Source organism: Lithobates pipiens, unplaced genomic scaffold, assembly GCF_037356315.1.
Source record: "Lithobates pipiens isolate NorthernLeopardFrog02 unplaced genomic scaffold, aLitPip1_a1.2 Scaffold_8, whole genome shotgun sequence".
NCBI lineage: Eukaryota > Metazoa > Chordata > Amphibia > Anura > Ranidae > Lithobates > Lithobates pipiens.
Window position 1 is genome coordinate 375,855,758 of NW_027507903.1, and position 22,440 is coordinate 375,878,197.

The 22,440-nt window shown below is 43.8% G+C and overlaps 1 protein-coding gene across 1 annotated transcript in view; it reads right to left on the reverse strand.

The window, feature by feature from the left end:
- The window catches only part of CTNNA1 (catenin alpha 1), a 185,718-nt gene extending 177,569 nt beyond the window's left edge, over positions 1-8,149 (reverse strand). The window contains exon 1 of the mRNA XM_077473713.1: positions 7,983-8,149. The gene's annotated coding sequence lies outside the window, so the exon portion shown is untranslated. The remainder of the gene's footprint in view (positions 1-7,982) is intronic.
- Between the last annotated feature and the right edge of the window lie 14,291 nt (positions 8,150-22,440).

The window sequence follows — 22,440 nt, forward strand, 5'->3', positions numbered from 1 at the left end:
CGCCGCTGCCCAATGAGTCATCAGCTGGCAGTGGGGTTTACCGCCTACAGCTTAATGCAAGTGAAAAAAAAAAAAAAAAAAAACACCTGAGTGGGGTCAATACCAAGCCCGTTGGGTCTAGTAGTATTCAGAAGGGACTGGGACCCAGATATAAGCCGCCCCCCAAACCCCCCACGGGACAAGGGTCTCTTCCCAACAAACCTGGGCTGTGGTTGTTGGGGTATGCAGGCGGGGTGGGGGGCGGCGGCTTATCAGAATCTGGATCTAGGGGGCCCCCCAGATCCCACCCTCCCCCGATGTGAATGGGTATCGTATCAGGTACATCATACCTACCCATTCACCCCAAAAAGCAGTGAAATAAATGTAAAAACCCCACAAGCGCTGTGCGACTCGCAGTAGGTGTACGTCTGGCACACATGTGCACCTAGCGTCCCCATTAGTATATTGTACAGATATTTTTTTCTGAACACTATAATAATGTCACGGGTTAGGGGGTTGTGAGTTATGTGTCAGCGTCAGTTAGCGACAATCCCAGACAGCGTCAGATTTTAGCCTTTTGATTGATAGTAGCGCTAATGCACACACCTCCCTTACTAGTATAGTGTTTGAATAGATCAATATCTTTGATCTGATCTATACTAGCATCCCCAGAAGCAGGGTGGATATAAACCAATGATTTAAATAATTCTGATTTTGATGAAATTTATTTTAACCCATTCCAGACCGGCTCATGCCGATATAAGTCAGCACTTTGAAGAGGGATATCATTATGTCAGCAGCTAGCTACCATAACTCCAGTATCCTCTTCAGTGAGCGGTCCGGTTTCAGATAAAAATGGTCTCTGTGGGGGATCCGCTGCAATATCACTTATTGGCAGCGGGAGAGGGTGTGTCCCCCCCCCCCCCGCTGCTCTCCAGAGCCGTCGATGCGATCAGGTCCTTTTCCTGACTTGGTATGGAGACAAGTGGGGGGGGGGGGGGGGGGGGGGGAAGATGGCCACCTACCCATTTCCATACCATTGCAGGGCGGAAGCGACGTTAAAATAGATTTTTTTTTTTTATTATTGCATTTTAACCGCTTCGCGCCCGCCCTATAGCCGAAATACGGCTGCAGAGCAGACGCTATCTGTCGGGTGGCCGTTCCTGAATGGCCTCCTGTTTACTTCCGCAATGCGCGCCGCCGCGCATCGGGGAAGTTTTGCGTTTGCTGTGTCCCCCAGAGACTGGCAGTCACAGATCGCTGTAAACGGCCAATCAAAGCGGCCGTTTACACCTCGATCGCAGCTGCCAATGGGAGATGATCTCAAATGTAAACATACAAGATCATCTCTCATTGCCCTGTCTCTCTCCTCACACAGAGACAGCGTGGGAGGAGAGAGAGGATCTGTGAGTGCTACAGTTTGTGAAATCTGTCAGCCCCAGTGCCCTCTGTCAGCCCCATCTGCCAGCGCAATTAGCCAGCGCCACGTCAGTGCTACCTGTTAGTGTCACCTGCTAGTGTCACTTGCCACATCAGCTTCACCTGTGATCAGTGCTACCTGTTAGTGTCACTTGCCACATCAGTGTCACCTGTCAGTGCCATTTGTGATCACTAAGAATGTCACAAAGGTTATATTCAGCCGAGGAGGCATACGATATTCTTGCAGCCAACGAGAGCAACGGGGAGCTCTCCGCTTCGGATTCCTCCTCATATTCAGATTGTGAGTCTGACGTGGACTACGAGCCTGTCCTCAGCAGCGGTACAATGACAGCCTCAGAGGAGGAAGATGACAGTCTGCCCGTCAGACGAAGGTGTACTGGTGAGGAGGCGGTACCTTCCACCGGCAACGCAGTACCATCCACCAGCACCACAGTACCTCGGCAAAGGCCAAGTACCAGTGTGTCAACTCAGCCCCAAAGGGTTAGGTCCCGTGCCAGCCTTCCCTATTCCCCCCAGAACCCCTTGTGGCTTCCTCCTAACTCAGGAGAAGCTAACGTTCCCCCTTTCACTGCCAACCCAGGAGTCCAGGTGGACACACACACACACACACACACACACACACACACACACACACACACACAATTTTTCCCTGATGGACTTTTTCCACTTAATTTTTACAGAGGACATGCTTGAACCTATATTCCCAGCAATTTATTGCAAGCAACCCAACATCCTATTATGCCCGTCCCTACCAGTGGAGAGCCCTAACAGTGGAGGAGTTTAAAAAATGTTTGGGCCTCGCATTCTGTATGGGACTAAACAGAAAAAATGAAATACGTGCATATTGGTCATCCCGCCCCATCTATCACATGCCCGTCTTTTCCTCAATAATGCCCCGGACCAGATATCTTATGATTATGAGATTCCTACACTTTAAACGGCAATACCCAGTGCCTTCCCCGAAATGACCCAAATTTTGATAAACTTTACAAAATTCGGCCGCTAATAAATTATTTTTCTGAGATCTTCCCCCAGTTGTTTACCCCAGACCAACACATATGTGTGGATGATTCCCTGATCAAATTTTCTGGCAGGCTGGGCCTAAAACAATTTATTCCCTCCAAAAGGGCCCGCTATGGGGTGAAAATGTATAAATTGTGCGACCGAGCCACAGGGTATACATACTCCTTCATGGTATACGAAGGGAAGGACACCCAGCTACATCCCCCTAATTGCCCCAAATACATCGGATCGAGTGGGAAAGTGGTTTGGGAACTCATAAACCCACTCCTGGAGAAAGGCTACCATCTCTATGTGGACAATTAATCAATGAATTATTAGTCAAGTATGGTAACCATAACCCTCACTTCCTGCCATTTACCTTCACACCCCTTATGCCTCTGCTTGCTCTGTAACTGACCCCGGCTTGTTATTCGACCACGCTTCTGCCTACTGATTCTGTTTATGCCTCTGCCTGATCTGGAACTGACCCTGGACTGTTTGACCATGCCTCTTGCCTGCCTCTTGGACTGATCTTGTACCCTCCCAGTGGACTAGTGGGATTCATAACAGGGGTCTCACATATGTGAGGGGCTCCAGAATTGTTTTTCTGGATGAAGAAGACAATTTCATTTGTTTTCTCATTCCTAGATTAGGGTCTGGAGACTCGGAGGCTTCAAAGAGATTTGGGTGGGAGAAGCCTCTACCCCTATCCCCATTCTGTCCTGAACGAGGCCCTACTTCTGCCTGTAGGACCTATACCATCATGCCTCTGCCTGTCGCATGAGCTGACCACACCACATGGATGGACCATGTTCCTGCCTACTACCAGGACCCATATTTTGGCACTGCTGACAATATCTGCCTGCACTGACCTTGAACTGTATATGGACAGTATACCTGCCTGTTGCCTGCAAAATTGTGTTTGCTTTTGCTGACCAAGTCCCTGCCTGCTGCCTGGACCAGCGCTATCATCCTGTGGACAACTGCGCTGCTAAAACCACAGGTAATCTTTTGTTTACTCGTTGCTCAGCAGAATGTATTTTGGGGTGTAATTCTTGGTATGTGCAGGCTATGTGTCCCTGGAACACCTGATGGTGTTCCTTGCATGTTGTGCCTCTGTATGTTGCCAAGCTGTGTAAAAGTCCCACACATTTGGTATTGCCATACTCAGGAGGAGTAGCAGAACGTATTTTGGGGTGTCATTTTTGCTATGTACATGCTATGTGTTGGAAATATCTTATAAATGGACAACTTTGCGTAAAAAAAAAAAAAAAAAAAAAAAATATATATATATATATATATATATATATATATATATATATATATATATATATAAAAATGCGTTTTCTTTTCTTTCACATTTTCCCAAAACTTCTGGAAAAAAATAAAAAAAATAAATGAACCATTCAACAGACTCATCATGCCTCAGATTATACGTTGGGGTATTAGCTTTCCAAAATGGGGTCACTTAGTAGGCATTTTCATTGTCCTGGTGCTCCAGGGCCTTCAAAAGTGTAATAGGTGGTTGAGAAATGAGAAGTGTAATTTATGCTCCTAGAACGCCTGATGGTGCTATTTCAATATTGGGCCTCTGTATGTGGCCAGGCTGTGTAAAATTCTCACACATTTGGTATCATAATACTCAGGAGTAGCAGAATGTATTTTGGGGCATCATTTGTGGTATACACATGCCATGTGAGAGAAATAACCTATTACATTGAAAATTTTGTGAGAAAAAAAAAAACAAAAAAAAAAAAAAAAACAAAATCGTAATTTAGCAAAGAATTGTGGGGGAAAAAAAAAATGACATCAAAAACCTCACCATGCATCTTCGTAAATACCTTGGAATGTCTACTTTCAAAAAGGGGGGTCATTTGGTGGGTATTTGTACTTTCCTGGCTTGTTCTGGTCGCAAGAAATGAGATAGGCCACCAGTACATCAGGTGTGATCAATTTTTTATGATTCGCACCACAGCTTGTGGACTCTCTAAGGCTGCATTCACACCTGAGCGTAGCTTGTTTGAACGTTTTTACCGGCGTTTTGTCGCGCGACAACGAGCGTTTTGTCACACTACAATGCGCGACAACGAGCGTTTTGTCATACTACAACGTGCGACAACGAGCGTTTTGTTACACTACAACGCGCGACAACGAGCGTTTTTTAACTTCGGCGTTTTTTTTTTCAGCCAATAGGAAAAATATTTTTCATCTGCTTATTTTTTCTTGAGCAGATACAGCGTCAAAACGCCCGTAGAAACGCTCGTTGACGCGCTAAACGCTCGAATCGAGCGTTTCCATTAGTTTCTATGGGAATGAAAACGCCCAAATCAGCCCAATTTGCGCGACAAAAAAGGGTCCGGAACTTGTTTGAGCTTCAGGCGTAGGGCTTCAGGCGACATGGAGTGGAGATGTGAACCATCTCCATTGAGAATAATGGATTTTTTCCCCTCCAGCGTTTTGTAGCTTCAGGCGTAGGGCTACAAAACGTTCAGGTGTGAACGGGCTGTCACTTTCACAAAGACCAAATAATATCCACTAATTTGGGTTATTTTTACCAAAGATATGTAGCAGTATAAATTGTGGGCAAAATTTATGAAGAAAAATTTATAATTTGCAAAATTTTATCACAAACTAAGAAAAATTTGTTTTTTTCCAAAATTCTGTCTTTTTTAATTTATAGCGCAAAAAATAAAAAAAAACTCAGAGGTGGTCAAATACCACCAAAAGAAAGCTCTATTTGTGGGGAAAAAAAAAGGACACAAAAAATTCATGTGGGTACAGTGTTACATGACTGAATAATTGTCATTCAAAGTGTGAGAGCACCAAAAGCTGAAAATTGGTCTGGGCAGGAAGGGTGTTTAAGTGCCTAGTAAGCAAGTGGTTAATGAGGTCCTGTCATGCTTTATTTCTATTACAATGAATGTTTACATTCATAGGAATAAAGGACACTTATTTTTTTTTAACGCACCCACCGTGACGAGCTTGCGTGCAGAAGCAAATGCATATGGGAGCAGCGCCCGCATATGAAAAAAACTGTTCAAACCACACGTGAGGTATCGCTGCAAATCGGTAGAGCGAGAGCAATAATTCTAGCCATTGACCTCCTCTAACTCAAAACATGCAACCTGTAGAAATTTTTAAAAATGTTGCCTATGAAGATTTTTAAGGGCAAAAGTTTGTCGCCATTCCACGAGTGTGCGCACTTTTAAAGTGTGACATGCTAGGTTACATAGTAGGTGAGGTTGGGGGGAAAATAAATAAATAAATAAAAAGGAGGACACAAGTCCAACCTATGTGTGTGTGATATGTCAGTATTTCTTTGTACATCCCTATATGTTGCGGTCGTTCAGGTGCTTATCTAATAGTTTCAAGAAACTATCGATGACTCCCGCTGAGACCTCCGTCTGTGGAAGGGAATTTGACTCTTACAGTAAAGAACACGTCAAGGATGTGGAATAGGGATCTATTTACTCTGCATAACATCTTTCACAAAAAAAAAAAAAAAAAAAAGAAGGATAGATTATATATATATATATATATATATATATATATATATAAATTTTAATAATACAAAAAAAGTGTAGCGCTAAAAGAATGAGTGTACACAATCTAGATACAATTTGTACGCAAATGTAAATAACCTGTGTTGAATGACAAAAGGGAATCACCCTTGTTCTGAAATCAGTGTGGACAACACTATATGTAATGTATAGATGAGGCGGTCATCAACAGGGGCATGATGACTATCCGGAGCCCCCCTTTTTCTTTTTTCGGTTTGCATGCTATCCTTTTGAGCTCTTATCCGAAACTAAAGTTTTGACACATCTGGTTTGGAAATATCACCATCCTGGACTGTGGAAAACATCGGCTGGTGACCATCTGGATCGTTTACCTTTACCTGAGAGCGAGGACGTCTATGGGAGGATTGTATGCTGGGACCCATTCCACTAAGAGCTGGAGCACAATCCCTTTGGGACTACACGCATTCTAGACCCACTGTCGTATGACAGGGGGTGCCAACATTTCCGGTAAGGGTATCCAACCTATTTCTATTGAGTGCTGTGTCTACAGATATCACCACAGACGAGCAGATCTTTGTCGTTGGTTTTCCTGCAGTCTTAATCCTGGATCTCCATGAGAAAACTGGTTGACCTTGCCTAAATATTAAATGAGGACTCTTGTATAGACTGATACACTATTAATTGTCCAAATTTTTGGATTCATGCCACGTCACTTTATTGATATCAAATTTTTTCCACTTATAAGTTGTATGTATATTCCACTGGGGACTATACATTACATATAGTGTTGTCCACACTAGATTTCAGAACAAAGGCGATTCCCTTTTGTGATGCAACACAGGTTGTTTACATTTGCGTACAAATTGTATCTAGATTGTGTACACGCTAATTCTTTTAGCACTACACTTTTTTGTTTCACATTTATCGTAACTTTGAGTGCTAGCTGCTTGTGGTATTATAGTAGCACGTTCTCTCTCCCCTATCTATATAAAAAAAAAAAAAAATACCTCAATGACTGCCATTTTATTCCCTAGGGTCTCTGAGAAAAACACAAATCATAATGTTTGGGGGGGGTTCTGAGTCATTTTCTAGAGAAGGGGATATATCCCTACATTATGGTTTGTTTTTTCTCAGAGACCCTAGGGAATAAAATGGCAGTCATTGAGGCATTTTGAAATTATATATATATATATATATATATATATATATATATATATTGGAGCGAAGTGGCACGGGTGGATGATGTGGTTGAACTGTCGGAGTAGATCTAGCGCTACCTGTACACTGCAGCTGATTAGACTGATCTAAGCCCCATGTCTTCATTAGCAATAGTTGGCGAAAGGCAGCAAACTTGTAAGAAGAGAGATTAGAGTAATGTGAAGCTACAGACATGCAGCAGTTTCTAATTTGAGCACAAAATTCCATACAGATAACGAAGGCTTGTTGCAAAAAGCTTCCAACATTGAACAAGCAAGGCAACAGGCGTACACGGGCAGAACAGAAACTTCCAGTGGGAAGGGCGTGGTAGCAAATTCCGAACACCGAATTAGGTAAAACATTCTTGTGTGGGGAACAATGCTGGGGCTGGGGGAGGGGGCGGGGCTAAAAGGCCCAGAAAGTTCACACTATTCCAACTGCGTAAGAAATAACAGTTGTTTTAAAAGCTTAAGTTGCTCTAACAATTCGACATATGTTACAGAGTTACTTAACAGTTTAGATAGAAAACAATATCTAGCTAAGAGACTACGCATAACCTAAAAGCTATGCAGATACCGAACAATCAGGTTGATGCCGATAACAGTGGAAATGTGATCGGTCTTATATGATTACACAGCACGGAGAGACGCCCTGCCACGTGACCGAAACAAACCCCACGTTAAAAAAAAAAAAAAAAAGTTAATAGAAGTTCCATTACTTGCCAAGTAACACATGCAATAAAGCACAACGACTGACAGCAATATAAACACACCCTGAACTCGTAACATGCGTTTTAAACCAAACATATTCATACAATGCAGTTTTAGTCCGTAAATGACTCACCTATCGCTCAGTTTGCGTATCCTTTGTAATTATAAAGTAGGAATGAGAATAAAGCAGGGCTGTAGCCGTAACAAAACTTGAGTTTATCCAGGTCGGGGAGTTGGTGAAGGAAACAGGATGAGCCCGGCAGTTCCTGTCTCTAGGCTCCTCCCACTTTGATGACCGTCTGCTGCTCCTACTTGCCGGGAAATCGCTGGATCTTATGTGGCATTCCAGAGAGTGAGCGAGGTGTACCTGTACAAGGTTGTGAGGGGAGGTTTCCGCTCTAGTTTGCTATGCTTGTGGAATTACTAGGCTGGGCTACCGTACGTTATACTGAAGACTCCTACCTGTTCAGCTCAGGCCAGAAGACAAAAATAAAACAGAACTACACCCATTTCCACATTATCCTTTCACCTGCTCCTCGCCCCCACAGGTTTGCCCAAAGAAAAATAGAAACTATGAACTTTTTTTCCGTAGCGTTGCTTATCATACGGTGCCGTGCCGGATGAGATTTGCAGGTGTGCTGTGGAAGTTTTGAAAAATATTTAAAATTGCTAGCGTTTTGAAACCTTTCACAAACAGAAAAATGAAATGGTAAATCAATGTCACAAAAGTTAAAGTGGAGGGCCAGCCTAAAAAACAAAAAGCATTAAAAAAAAAAAAAATTTGAAATGTTTTTTTTTTTACCTGGCCAGAAATCCCTGTTGCTAGGCGGTCTTCCTAATCTGCCTTCTTCCTGCTCCTTGGTGATCTTCGTCTTCTCCCCTCCTCCGCATTGTCTTCTGGGTAATGGGGCGCGCTGTGTTCTGGGAACTGTGTGTTCCCTAACACAGCGCGTCCCATTCACAGAGCGCATGCGCGAGTCGCCGCAATGCTCCACTGCCTGTTTGCCTTAGGCCTCTTTCACACGGGGCGGATCAGTAAAGATCCGCCCCGTGATGATCCGCTCGCTCAGCGGGGATCGCTCCGTTGTCCCCGCTGAGCCGGCTGCGGACAGGGCGGTCTCCGCACACTGTGCGGGGACCGCCGTGTCAGCTCTCCGCTCTCCTCTATGGGGATCGGACAAGCACGGACCGTCTGTCCATGTTCATCCGATCCGCTCTGCAGACGGACAGAAAAATAGGATTTTCCTCCGTCTGCAGAATCGGACATTTGCGGAGGCGGACAATAGCGGGTGTCTGCGGATGCTCATCCGCAGACACCGCTATCCCATAGGGATGAATGGATGTCCGTATTTCATCCGCAAACGGATGGATGAAATACGGACATACCATCAGCATGTGTGAAAGGGGCCTAAGGCCTCTTTCACACGGGGCGGATCAGTAATGATCCGCCCCGTGAAGATCCGCTCGCTCAGCGGGGATCGCTCCGTTGTCCCCGCTGAGCTGACTGCGGACAGGGCAGTCTCCGCACACTGTGCGGGGACCGCCCTGTCAGCTCTCCGCTCTCCTCTATGGGGATCGGACGAGCACGGACCGTGTGTCCGTGTTCGTCCGATCCGCTCTGCAGACGGATAGAAAAATAGGATTTTCCTCCGTCTGCAGAATCGGACTGTTGCGGAGGCGGACGAAATCGGGTGTCTGCGGATGTTCATCCGCAGACACCCGCTATCCCATAGGGATGAATGGATGTCCGTATTTCATCCGCAAACGGATGGATGAAATACGGACATACCATCAGCATGTGTGAAAGGGGCCTTAGTGAGGATGGCAGCACTGGAAACCGAGAGCCAAGGGACATGTCAGCCTCAGCGGCCGACATCGCAGGCGCCCTGGAAAGGTAAGTCTCCTTATTAACCACTTGACCACTAGGCACTTAAACACCCTTAATAACCAGACCAATTTTCAGCTTTCGGTGCTCTCACATTTTGAATGACAATTACTCAGTCATGCAACACTGTACCCTTATGAAATTTTTGTCCTTTTTTTCACACAAATGGAGCTTTCTTTTGGTGGTATTTAACCACTTGAGATCCGCGCTATAGCCAAATGACGGCTACAGCGCGGATCTCCTTTTCCGGGACGACGTCAATAGACGTAGTCCCGTGTACGAGCGGCCTGCGCGCCCTGTGATCGGCGAGTCCATGAGACTCGCCTGATCACCGATCCGTGCAAGGGGTCGATCCCGACCCCTTATCACGTGATCAGCTGTCAGCCAATGACAGCTGATCATGTGATATAACGGAGCCGGTAATCGGCTATTATTCCTCCTCGCGCTGACATCAGTCCCGATCACGGCCAGCCCTGCTAATGCCTACCTGCCCCCTGCCAGTGCCCACCTGCCCCCTGCAGTGCCACATCTACTAAAAGTAAGTGCCCCCCGTCAGTGCCACCCAGCAGTGCCCATAGTGCCACCCAGCAGTGCCCACAGTGCCACCCAGCAGTGCCCACAATCTGCCTCAAAGGTGCTGCACCCCAGTGCCATATATCCGTGCCCAGCAGTGCCGCCCATCAGTGCCCAGCAGTGCCACCTATCAGTGCCACCTATCAGTGCCCATCAGTCCCATCTATCAGTGGTACCTATCAGTGCCCATCCGTGCCATCTTATCTTTGCCCATCAGTGCCGCCTTATCTGTGCCCATCGGTGCCGCCTTATCTGTGCCTATTAGTGCCGCCTTAACTATGCCTATCAGTGCCCACCAATGCAGCCCATCAGTGCCCACCAATGCAGCCCATCAGTGCCCACCAATGCAGCCCATCAGTGCCCACCAGTGCAGCCTATCAGTGCCGCCTAATCAGCGCACTTCAATGAAGGAGAAAAATGACCTGTTTGCAAAATTTAATAACAAACTATTAAAACATGATTTTTTTTTTTTTTTGCATCTTTTTTTGTTTGTTTAACAAAAAATAAAACTCCGAGCTGTAACTAAATACCACCAAAAGAAAGCTCTATTTGTGGGAAAAAAATGATAAAAATTTCATTTGGGTACAGTGTTGTATGGCCACGCAATTGTCATTCAAAGTGCATCAGCGCTGAAAGCTGAAAATTGGTCTGGGACTGAGGGGGGTTTAAGTGCCCAGTAAGCAAGTGGTTAATCACCGCTGTTTTTTTTATTTTTTGTGCTATAAAAGAAAAAATACAGAAAATTCTGTAAAAAAATGAATTTTTCTTCGTTTCTGTTATAAAATTTAGCAGATTAGTAATTTTTTCTTCATAAATTTTGGCCAAAATTTATACCACTACATATCTTTGGTAAAAATAAGTACAAATTGGTGGATATTATTTGGTCTTTGTGAAAGTTATAGAGTCCACAAGCTATGGCGCCAATATCTGAAAATTGATCACACCTGAAGGACTGACGGCCTATTTCAATTCTTGAGACCCTAACATGCCAGAAAGTACAGATACCCCCCAAATGACCCCTTTTTGGAAAGAAGACATTCCAAGGTATTTAGTAAGAGGCATGATGAGTTTTTTGAAGTTGTCATTTTTTCCCACAATTCTTTGCAAAATCAAGATTTTTTTTACCTTTTTTTTTTTTTTTCACAAAATTGTCATATTATCAGTTTATTTCTCACACAGCATATGCATACCACAAATTACACCCCAAAACACATTCTGCTATTACTCCTGAGTACGGCGATACCACATGTGTGAGACTTTTACACAGTGCGGCCACATACAGAGGCCCAACATGCATGGAGCGCCATCAGGCGTTCTGGAGCACCCAGGACAATTCTGACATTTCTCTCCTACATGTAAAAGTCATAATTTATTTGCTAGAAAATTACATCGAATCCCAAAACATTATATATGTTTTTTTAGCAAACACCCTGGAGAATACAATGGTGGTCGTTGCAACTTTTTATCTCGCACGGTATTTGCGCAGCAATTTTTCGAATGCTTTTTTTTGGAAAAAAAAACAGTTTTGTGCTTAAAAAAAAAAAAACAAAACAGGAAAGTTAGCCCAATTTTTGCATAAAGTGAAAGATGAAGTTACACTGAGTAAATCGATACCTAACATGTCACTCTTCAAAATTGCACAGGCTCGTGGAATGGCGCCAAACGTCGCTACTTAAAAATCCCCATAGGTGACAATTTAATTTTTTTTTTTACTGGTTATATGTTTTGAGTTACAGAGGAGGTCTAGGGCTAGAATTATTGCTCTCGCTCTAACGTTCGCAGCGATACCTCACATGTGTGGTTTGAACACCGTTTTCATATGTGGGCGAGACTTACGTATGCGTTCGCTTCTGCATGCGAGCACATGGGGACAGGGGCGCTTAAAAAAAAAAAAAGTATTGTTCATTTTACTTTATTTATTTTAGTTTGACATTTTGTTCCCCAAAAATAATTTTTTTTGATCACTTTTATTCCTATTACAAGGAATGTAAACATCCCTTGTAATAGGAATATGGCATGACAGGTCCTCTTTACAGTGAGATATGGGGTCAATAAGACCCCACATCTCACCTCTAGGCTGGGAAGCCTGAAAAAAAAAAAAGATTCTGGATTTGATCGTATTGGCGAGTCGGTAGAAGCACCTGAGGGCGGCGGGAGGGGGGGGGGTGTCTATGGCTGGGTATTGCAGGGTATCACCGACTATGGCTGGGTATGGCTGGGTATCTCAGAGTATGGCTGGGTATCTCAGAGTATGGCGTTGCAGAGTATTGCGTTGCAGAGCATTGCAGGATATTGGAGGGTGTTGCAGAGCATTGCAGAGTGTTGCACGGTATTGGCGGGTGTTGCAGAGCATTGCAGAGTGTTGCAGAGCATTGCAGAGCGTTGCAGGGTATTGGCGGGTGTTGCAGAGCGTTGCAGGGTATTGCAGAGTGTTGCAGAGTGTTGCAGGGTATTGCAGAGTAACGCAGAGTATGCAGTGTAATGCAGGGTATTGCACAGTAATGCAGAGTAATGACAGGGTATTGCAGAGTAATGGCAGGGTATTGCAGAGTATTTGCAGGGAATTGAGGGGTTAATTTTCGGTGAGCAGCGATGTGGGCACTGCAGATGCAGCCCACATCGCTGCTGACACCGATCTCTTCCCCCTCCGCTGTTCCGATCGGTACAGAGAGGGGGAGGTTTGTTATGATGCCGGTTTGTTTACAAGTGATCACTCAGTCATTTGACGGAGCGATCACGTGGTAAACTGCCGCTATGAGCGGCCGTTTACCGTGATCCGTGATGCGCCGGGTCCTGTGGACCCGGCGGTCACGGATGCTCTCGAGTGCGCGCCCCAGGGGGCGCGCGACAGCGGAATTCAGGGAGGACGTCATATGACGGCCTCCCAGAGTTAACAAACCGCCCTGTAGCCGTCATTCAGCTATAGGGCGGTTGTTAAGTGGTTAAAAGACTTTAATTTTTTTTTTTTTTTTTTTTAGGGCTGAAACACCGCTTTAAAGTGGTTGTAAACCCTCTGGGACCACTTTAACCTACAGGTAAGTCTAGATTTAGGCTTACCTGTAGGTGCAAGAAATATCTCCTTAAAGTGGTGTTGCCACCAAAAAATAAAAAATAGTTTAAAATTCTTAGAAAAAATTAAAAATAATTGGAAAAAAAAATGTTTTACTCACCTCTAAATGCCTGTTGCTAGGGGGTCCCTCGTAGTCTGCCTTCTTCATTGCCTGGGCTGGTGACATCACTTCCCTTTGCGCCGCACAGTCATCTGGGACCTGTCACGTGTCCCAGATGACTGTGCGGCATATCACGGCGCCCTGTGCCACTTGCGCATGCGTAGTGGGTGCCCCGGCTGTGGCTTCACAGTAAAAATGACGGCGCCATGAGCGGAGCGGGGAACGAGGGGGGGGCTTCGTTCCCCGGCATCGCTGAACCTTGGGACAGGTAAGTGTTCGATTATTAAAAGTCAGCAGGGGGCATCCCACTTTAACCTACACGGTTAAGGAGATAGCGATACCGGGAAGGAAGATGGATGCTCCGTGGAAGAGGGGACATCAGTGACATTGCTGGCTCCTGTGTCAGGTAAGTGGCACATAATGGACTACTATGCGATGCATAGTAGCCCATTATGCTTTACCTTTGCAGGAAAACAAAAAGGAATTAAGCCCATCACAGTTTACTTCCTCTTTAAAAAAGTAGCATACTGTATATATAAAAATGCAATCTCTGTCAGTCTGTCCTTCATTGGTTCCTTTCGTAACTTGTGAGCTTGATCGCTCTAATTATATTATAATAATAAAAAACGTTCCATTCCAACTTTGATGCTTATAAATAAAGTTTATTAATTGTTTAGTGATGGAACCCCCCTTTTACTTATCTGAACCCAATTGTTCCATTGACAGGGACGAGCACAGCAGCTCCAGCCACTGTCTCAGGTCCTCATTGGATAGATTGATAGCAGCAAAAGCCATTGGCTCCCGCTGCTGTCGATCAAATCTAGTGACACGGGGGGTGGGGCCGAGTCCTGCTGTCTGTGTCAATGGACGCAGCAGCAGGACTCGGGAGCGCACCTACTCGAATGCCCCCAATGGAATGTGGCTCTCTATGGAGGCACTCACCAAAGAGGAGGAGTCTGGAGCGCCGCTGAGGGACCCCAGAAAAGGAGGATTGGGCTACTCTGTGCAAAACCCTTGGACAGAGGAGGTAAGTATGACATGTTTGTTATTTTTTTCTATTTTTAAATGAACCTTAAAGAGGGATTTCACTGGAAAAAAACATTAAAAGCCAGCAGCTATAAATACTACAGCTGCTGACTTTTAATAAATGGACACTCACCTGTCCCAGGGTCCAGCGATGTTGGCAGCCGAGGCCGATCGATCGCTCGGCTCTCGGCTGCTGCCACCGCCATTCTAGGTGAGGGAATCAGGAAGTGTAACGTTGCAGCTTCACTTCCCGGTTCTCTACTGCGCATGCGCAAGTCGCTCAGCGCAATAGCAACGGTCCACCCGTGTGTGTCCCAGCAGACAGCACACCGGGACAGGAAGAGGCATAGACTTCCAAGGAAGTGTATGCCCGGAAGTGGGTTCAAGTACCTGTCTTAGACGGGTATCTGCACCCCCTCCCCCCTGAAAGGTACCAACTGTGACACCAGAGGGGGGGGGGAGGTTCTGATGAGCGGAAGTTCCACTTTAGGGTGGAACCCCACTTTAAGGCTCAGTTCACACTGGCATTAAAAGCAGGCGTTTGACAGGCGTTGAAAACACCCATCAAATGCCTATGCACAAGATATAATAGACAACACATTGTGCTGTTCACATTAAGCATTAGCGCTGCGCCATTTCAAAATTGAAGCCTCATGTCAAGTCAGGAGGCATTTGAAGCCTTTCAACGCCTCCCATTCAAGTCTATTGTAATGCTCTGCAAATGCTCTGGCAGGCATTTTCAGCGCAGTTTTGGTGTGGTTGCGGCATGTTAAAATAATTTATTTATGTCACTTTCCATTGTAGAGCAGTTTTAATGATCATCAAATGATACGAAACCGCACATACGGTGTTTAAGGAGCATTTTTAATGCTTGTAAAATGCCCCATTCAAAAGCTCATAAACGCCTGTCTGACGCCTATACTAATACCACACAAACGCTATAGGAGCGTTTGTTGAGCGTCAGAAATTTAGGCAAGTGTAAACAAGCCCTTTTAATCAAGTCTGGAACTCTGAAAGAGAAACTGTTAAATGAAAAGCTAAGAAGCAAACGAAAGTAAAACAAAATATACAGTTTATCACAAAAATTAGTACACCCCTCACATTTTTGTAAATATTTTATATCTTTTTATGTAACAAAACTGAAGAAATGACACTTTGCTACAATGTAAAGTAGGGAGTTTGTATAACAGTGTAAATTTGCTGTCCTCTCAAAATAACTCAACACACACCCATTAATGTCTAAACCGCTGGCAACAAAAGTGAGTACACCCCTAAGTGAAAATGTCCAAATTGGGCCTAATTAGCCATTTTCCCTCTCATGTGACTCATTAGTGTTACAAGGTCTCGAGTGTGAATAGGGAGCAGGTGTGTTAAATTTGGTGTAATCACCCTCACTCTCTCATACTGGTCACTGTAAGTTCAACATGGCACTTTTTGCCAAAGAACTCTCTGAGGATCTGAAAAAAAAAAATTGTTGCGCCACATAAAGATGGCCTAGACTATAAGAAGATTGGCAAGGCCAAGATCATACAGTGGTTTAAAAGAACAGGTTCCACTTAGAACAGGCCTCAACATGGTCGACAAAAGAAGTTTAGCGCACGTGCTCAGCATCATATTCAGAGGTTGTCTTTGAGAAATAGACATATGAGTTCTGCCAGCATAGCTGCAGTGGTTGAAGGGGTGGGGGTCATCCTGTTAGTGCTCAGACCATACGGCGCACACTGCATCAAATTGGTCTGCATGGCTGTCATCCCAGAAGGAAGCCTCTTCTAAAGATGATGCACAATAAAGCTCTCAAACAGTTTGCTAAAGACAAGCAGCGTAAGGACTAGGGATGGGCGAACGGTTCGGCCTGAGCATAAGTTCGGGGTGAAATTTGGTTGTTTGGGTGTTCTGCGGAACACTGAACAATAATCGGTATTCGGGACAAATTCCAAAGCCACGGGAACACTGCTTTTTTGAGCTTTAAAATGAGCTTTAAAATGAGCATTTTTGATTACTAATGTTCCTGTCCCATAGACTTTAACGGTGTTTGTGTGTTCTGCCAAATGTTTTGCCTGTTCGGTATGTTCTGGTGCAAACTGAACCGGGGGGGGGGGGGGGGGGGGTGTTTGGTGTTTGGCCCATCCTTAGTAAGGACATGGATTACTGAAACCATGTCCTGTAGTCTGATGAGACCAAGATAAACTTACTTGGTTCAGATGGTGTCAACAAGGCCGCCATCAGGGGAGTACGGCTGTCAAAACTGTAAGGGGCCCGTCTGGGCCAGAAGAAGGCAGGATGGGTGAAGGGGATCCGTGCTGTGCAGTATAGAAACAGTCTCACAGTTTCTGCAGTTCTCGTGTTATTGGTTTTAGACATCAAGCTCTTTACTGCCACCTCTGGCTACTAATGTGCATGTGCACCCCTTGTGTGACAGTGATCTCCCTGTACTATGCTTCTCAGCAACATGTGCAGCTTTGTAAAAATGAGCTAGGACCAGGTAGGAAGTTACAAGTACATAGTTGCCAACATTGCAAAAATAAATTCCGGGACGCTTTTTTGGTTGTAGGTGGAGCTGTATTATAATTAGGTGCGGGGCATGCATTTGTAGGTGTGTCATAGTAAAAAGAGAAAACAGCAGCGCGCATAGTGTGTGAGGGATGGAGATAGAAAGGTGGGGGGCAATAATACGAAGCAGCAGTGGGTGGCCTTTATGGGACAAATGGCTGAAGGTGGACCCCCTCCTTTTCTACCCACTACCCCCATTTTGGGGGACGAGTGTGATAGGAAGCGACAGTGAGCATGGTCTGGATTTTTTTTTACTTTTGTTGGGGGGTGGGGGGGGGATAGGAAGTGGCAGTGGGTGACCTTGTGTGGACAAATAGCTGATGGTGACCCTGTTAGATTTTTGTGTGTTTAAAAAATAATAAGTTAACAGGGTCACCCACCGCCACCTCCCATCTACCCCCCCCCCCCCCCCATCAAGGCCATGCTCGCTGTCATTTCCTATCACACACCACCAAAATGGAAAAATATATATAATTTTTTTTAAAAAGTCTACCTTCAAGCATCCAACCCCATGAAGGTCACCCACTGTCGATTCCTATTACCGCCCCTCACACCCTAGATTTTTGTGTATTCAAAAAAAATTAATTAGGGGGTGGGGGCAGTAATAGGAAGCATCAGTTGGTGGTCTTTTTTTTAAAATACAGAAATATCTAACAGGGCAACCATCAGCTATTTGTCCCCATAAGGGGGGGGGGGGGGTCACCCCACTGCCACTCCCTATCTCTCTCAAAAAATAAATAAATAAAAATAAATAAAAAACCCACAGACATTCAAGGGGGCCCTGCTCAATTTTTCTTCTTATAAATAAAAAATTATCCCCTAAGAGAGCACATCAATCACGGGAGGGAGATTTTTTTTTCAAAAGAAGCTGGGAGCACTTACCTGCCCAATAAAGTCAGTCAGTCGCTCCTCGCTCCCTCCCTCCACGTGGCGCCGGCGCCAGAGTGTCCACGGTCCGGCCTCAGTCTCTGCCTGGCTAGCTACAGTGGTTCTGACGTTAGTCCTTGTCCTCCTCGGTCCCTTTAGGCTGAGGAGGCAGTGAGTGTCAACACAGAGTCAACCTGCTCCAAGCACTGGCTCTGATGCAGCAGGCGCAGGCGCAGCAGTGACACAGCAGCACACACCTCTTCTTCCTTCCATTCACATGGACCAACTAGCCACGCCCCTGCTTGCAGTATTGGCAAATGAATGACATGAGAAAGAGCATGTGTCCTCCTTGTCTAATAGAAGACAAGGAGGACAAAATGAGGCGGGGGGGGGGGGGGGGCACTCTGGGGTAGAGGGAGGACCAGGCTGTTCTAAAAGCGACAAAATAATTAACACTTGATTGCCCAGAATTTCAGATGCCCGGGACAAGCAGCAAAATTCGGGACAATTAACAGGACAAATTAAAATCGGGACAAGGCTCAAAAATTCGGGAATGTCCCGGGATTTTTGGGACTATTGGCAACTATGCAAGTAGAAGGATTAAGCAGGTAAAACCGCGCTATGGAATGGGTTCTGGCCAGCAGGAATATATATAGGTGTTAATTTATACCTGTAACCTTGTATTTTGTATGATTTTTTTATGATTTTTATTGGTTACAATTCTACTTTCTAATTCTTTATCCTAAAAGGTTTATTAGGAGTTTTCTCTGATTTTATGAGGTTGCTGCCACCCTAGTATGCACAGGCTGCATTGACAACCTGCTTTCATGGAATAGTTCTTAATTATAGGTTACTGGCGCTACCTCCAACCAACTAATTCCAATACCACTATTTATTTCCTCAAACTTTTATGTCTATTACCTCAACCTGTCCCCAGGGACTACGTGAATTGAACCCGTGTTCCGTGTTTTAACTCAGCACCACCCCACTTATCCAACACCTCAAACTCAAACCAAAAGTGATTAAGCACCACTTTATATCTCCTCTGCTAGGTGAGCTGATACCACTTATTCTACATATAATTTCATTAGTACTTCAAATCAAAAAATGTAAGTATAAGTGAAAAAGTGATAAATGATTAATAAAACCTCTACCGCAAAAAAAAAAAAACCAAAAATTTTTAAAAAATCCAAACAAAAAAGACAGAAAAAAACCAAAAAAACCCAAAAAAGAAGGTAAAAAACCAGAAAAAAAAACCAAAAAAGGGGGTAGAGAAAAAGCTTCCAGGTGTTATATAGTGCAAACACTTCCTAACTGGGAAGCAAAACTACCTTCAATTTTTGTACAAATTACTTGTGCTAATTATTAAATATCCCAAATATCCCTACATTAGTAAATGTGAAAAATATAAAGAAATATATAAAAAGTCCGATTACATCCAGTGATATATGCACCAATCCAAAACCATATAAAATTGTGAAAGGATCAATAAGGCAAATATATATACAAAATAACCAGTGTATGTATCATAAAAATATTTCAGTCCACAGTGAGTCTTCTATAGCCGTATCAATGTGCCATTACACCTCTTCAAAATACAGGAAAGGTGACTTTCGTGAGAGTGCCTGCGCTTTATTAGTGACTTTCGTGCTTGTTCCCCCTCAAGGATCCCCACTCACCAGATCCATTCACCCCCTAAGGGGTTATACGCCCATAATCTGTATCCCGTTTATCCGGAGATTCCACCAACCAGTTGTGTCTTCAGCGGATCCTTCTCAGGGTTTTTGTAAAGAGATGCAGGAAGATCCTTATATCCACTAGTAATTCCTCAAATAAAAGAAAATTCCCTCATGGTGTAGTATTTTTGATTATACTTGGGAAAGAGGGGAGAACAGTCTTTAAGGCAGGTATTTTTAATTATGTAGAAACAGTAGGAGGCTAGTATCCACTTAAAAAAATGCTTTATTACCAAAAACTTTATACAACACTGTATGCAAAACGAGGGTTTTTTTTATGCAAGATGCAGTCTAACAAACCATACATCAGCATACACCGTATATGAATTGTATTATACGGCTAACAAAAAAAATAAAATAAAAAAAAAAGTACCAACCCTTTTCAGCAAAAAAAGAAAAACACTATATCTTTAAAAAAATATATAAAATAAAAACAAAAATACAAACCAAAAAGATAAAAATAAATAATAACGCACTGATTCCGGAGTGCAAAAAAAAAATATATATATATATATATACCAAAAATCCACAAATTGTAAGAGTAAAAAATGTAAAATAAAAATAAAATCCAAAGTCACCTACAGCCCTTGCAGCAATAACTGCACTTCGTCCCAAAAAAGCCCTATTCCCCCAGTGCTAGAGTCCCCTTACTGCAATGGGGTTAGATGATGGTCTCCCCAGGGGACCGTTTGCCAGGCTTAAGTAGGTTAAGAATGGGGCTACGTAGGTGAAAACAGCCAACATAAGATGAAAAAACCATAAAGGTTAAAAGGATTTGAAAAGTTGTTATTGGGCTCGCTTTCTTCAGCCCAAGTATTCAAACTAGCCGGTCCGCCGCGATGCAATTCCCCTGAACGCTCGGCATGTGCTCCAGGCTGCGTTCCAGCGGGTCTGGCGCACCGGAAGTGACGTGTGTGCGTAATGACGCTGTACGCGTTTCGTCAGAGACGTCCTCAGCAGCGATACCACGCACACTCCCACCTCCGTCCTTAAAGGTGGCCACTCCTCCCATTCACAGATCTCAGCCAATAGCCGATCTGAATGGGGATTACACGTTTGTTTATTTGTTCTCTATCTACGTTAACTATACCACTCTTACAAATAAGAAGTTTATACTCAAAACATCTCAGCTAATAGCTTTCACTATATGGTGATATACATTATCTATTTAAAAAACACTTTAGAAGTGAAGGGGAAAAAACAGGGGTTTTTTTTCCCAATACTTCTGGTTCTAGAATGCTTTATATTAGACCTATAATATTACAAAAACCCGCATATTTTTTATTTGTATTTATGATTAGACTCACAAGCTTCCACAAGCCTATTAAAATCTAAGCTTGCACCTTTCACTGAACATAAAGAGTATAAAGATAAAGAACAGGAGTTACAAGAAGCGATAAAGAAATATGATGCAGACCTCCAAACAAAAAAACAGAAAAAATTTAAGAGAGATGTAGCTGATTATAATGAAATGAGAGTGTATAAATGGCAAAGTCCCATGGAAGAGGGAAGGTATGAACAAGATGACGGTTCAATAGAAGACCCTAATGAAGGCTCTATGGAAATAGTGGGAGGAGGAATTGAGACATCAACAATGCAGGGCAACTTTAATACAACACCTAGAAGGAGACCTATACTCAAAACCAGCAATCAGGGAAATAATGTGGTGAACAACAGAAGAAGTGATTATGAGGAAACATTTGAAGATGCAACACCTAGGTATAACATCCCGACTCGAAATCAGTTTTCCCCTATAAGAGATAATACATATAACACATACCCGCAGGAAGATACTCAATATAGGAGGGAAGTTAGATATCCACCTAGGAGGCCATCAAGAGGATATGGGGATTTTCGGGGGAATGGCCCCAGAGACAGACCTCCTGGGAGATGGACTGCAAGGATACCCTACAGAACCCCAAGATGGAAAGGGGGCAATACAGAAAGAAGACACTTCAGAGAAGGCCCCTACAGTAGAGGGCAACACAGGGAAGATTACAGAGAGGAAAGGGAACAATGGATACCGAGAGGGAATTGGAACAACCAATACAGAAGGAGGATGGAAGACACACAAAGATATGGAGAAAGAGAAGAAAATATAGGGGATGTCGAGGAGGAAAGAACAAGAAAGAGAAGAAGAACATAATTGGAAAAGGAATATATAATTTAAGCCAAGTGGAATTTAGCGAGGAGGAAATGAAAATTTTAGACCTAGGATTAAAATATGCTCCGGAAAAACACCTGAATAAATTTGAGACATATATAGATCTTAAAAAATGTATGAGGAAACTGAATCTGAAAAAACACTTTGCGAACAGTATGGAAAATAAGCCAAGGGTAGCCCCAGCATATATCCAAACAGAGTTGAAAAATAGATCGGTGTTTAACCCTAACACGGCTGGTAATCAATGTTTAACAGCCTTCAGCAAAATGGTAGAAAAAGATCTAAGAAAACTCAAAGACAGCAATAAAAAGAGATCGAATAGTATATGGAAAACGATAAAACGATTAGGGGATAATAAAGAAGTAGTGATAAGGCCGGCAGATAAAGGAGGGGGTTTAGTAATCCTGAACAAGAAAGATTATCAAGAAGAAATGAGGAACCTGTTAAAAACGGAAAACACATATAAAAAACTTAATGGGAATCCGAAACTAAGGTATGAAGATCAGCTGAAAGCTTATGTGAAAAAAGGACAGGAAATGGGTATCCTCAATCAAAAAGAAGCTGCATATCTTGTATCAAATTCTACGAAAACTCCTGTTATGTATTATAATCCGAAAATA